Source organism: Pagrus pagrus, assembly GCF_965226575.1.
Source record: "Pagrus pagrus genome assembly, chromosome: 8".
NCBI classification, from domain to species: Eukaryota; Metazoa; Chordata; class Actinopteri; order Spariformes; family Sparidae; genus Pagrus; species Pagrus pagrus.
The window spans coordinates 11,339,090-11,341,484 of NC_140192.1; positions in this window are offsets into that span (position 1 = coordinate 11,339,090).

Sequence of the window (2,395 nt, forward strand, 5' to 3'; positions counted from 1 at the left end):
AATGTTTTTAATGTGTTGGTGGTTTTATGCATGTAGGCTAGTCTGTTTTTTTTTAAATACATTATTTATGGTTTTTTTATTGTAAATAAAAGCCATAACATTGCTGGAATACCACAGTAATTTCAGTGTAAATAAGAGTCTTAACACCTCATCTAGCCTGGCATACCATACCCTTCATTACATCACGGTCTTCTGCTTTATGACCTTTCGTGTCAACAAGGTCATTCTCGCCTGAGAGTGCCAGATGCTGCCTCATGTGTAACACCAGAACCAGCGGCACCGGGCTCTGTTTCAAGGATCGGGTTCAGCTGGCCCAGATTTCTCAGGCTCCTCTGTGCCAGAAAACTTGACACGGACGGAAGCTGGCCCACTCCATGCACCCTGCTGCTATCACTCAAGCCAGAGACCAAGAGTTAGTCAGCAGTAATGGAAGGAGTAACACAATACTGGGTCAATGTGGAGCACCATGTCCTGAAAACCAGCAGTGTGTGTGCGTGTGTGTGTGTTTGTGTGTTATCACTGACGAAGCAAACACCGTCCAGTTGTATTACCTAACCACATCTCTCATTCGGTTATGTCATTGTGTTTGGTGTTGCACAACGGAAACAGGTGATTGATCTTAAAATCAGGAAATGTCTGAAATAATTTAAAAATGATAAATAAGAATATCTCAACTTCTGACTCCACATAGGTAATATTTGTTTATTTACTATACAATGTCAGAAATAATGCTGGTTGCTGGTCATAAAGTCACTAAAGTGTTGACATCAGTGTACTAACAGTGACTTACCTGGCACAGCTCAATTTCAGCTGTTTTCAAAACAACATGGTGGCTGGTGACTGGTTGTTCTCGAGGGGCAAAAAAAAGCCATAAAATTACTCTTAACAGCTTGTGTAGCACAATGCAAGTGTTCTAGCGCCAAACAATTGCGGTTTTGGATTCAATAGTCGAGTATTTACTTCATTATTTGTAGATTTTCCAGACATTCTGTGCTCACGGCCAACAGTAGCAAACAGATGTTGGCTCCTAAGCTTTAGGACTTATTACAATAATGGTTTGTGCATGCCTGATGGGCAGATGATGTGACACAACTGTCTAGCTTTCAGGTGTGTGTTCTGTTGATGCTGCTGTGAGTGTCTGGTTAGTTATTTCTGACTAAAATGTCCTCAGGACTTCGGACTTTAAAGAAAATCAAACCAGCAGATTTTTGTGGTGCACGAGAAAATGTAGGAGACGGTTCAGTAAAAATCTGACTTTTGACGACAATGTAAAATGTTAATTTGTGGGCAAGTAAGACATTTAGAATATATATAATCAAACCTAGTTTCACTAATCATTACAGTCTGTGGTAGGCTACATCTTTAAAGGGTAATTCCACCAATTCTACACATGAAAGTGTGTTAACAGGTCTTAGGGAGTACTACTGCATATGTGAAACAGAAATAGTATGAAGCCTTTTGTGGCTCCAGAGGAAACTGCATGTAATATGATAAATTGCCTCCAGTGATGTCACTCAGTGGCTAAATTGCATTGTGGGTAATGTAGGCGCCAGGTTATGAAAATTAAGAAGAATACATGGAATAAAAAAGGCGATATCTCTGGTTCTGTAGTATTTCTGTATTTGTATATTGTGTACTGTATTGTATTTTCAAAATCTGGTGCATTACCCACAATGCAACTTAGCCACTGAGTGACATCACTGGAGGCAATTTATAAAATGACATGCAGTTTAATGTGTGAAATTGGTATTCTATGTTTACTGAATCATATATCTATATCATATTATATATGTTGATTTCAATATATATCATGATAATAATTTTCTGTGAAACAATAATTCTGATTAATCAAGAAGATTAAATACCTTAAATTACATTTCAAGGTTCAATTATCGTCATATTGCCTGTCTTTACACTCATTCTAGTAAATTGTCACCTCAAGTTGCCCCAACAAAGACAGAGGACAGTTGAGTGGCGATCAGCTGATCCAGTGTCTGACCTGTAAGTAAATTCCTCTGCCCTGCTGAAACTGACACTCAGCAGAGGAGGATGATGTAAGCGCCTGGTCAGGACATGGAAGATAACATGACAAACATCTATTGATCACCGTAAAGCAGGAAACAGCAACCTCATCTTGTAGGTTACCAGACACCCCCAAACACAACGGCCAGGAACACATTAAATATTTACATTTGGTGACTAACAGAAAAAGAGAGGCCTCCGGTATGAAGCGAGCGAAGTTAAACATGAGGTAACACATCTTCCTGTGATCTATGAGAAGTACCATTAAAGGAAAATGTTCCTTTAATCTGGCAGCTTACCCCTCAAATCCCACAGTAAACCCAGTTAAAGGCTCGAGGAAGAAGGCAGTGTAATCCGTGCACCGACTGGCTGT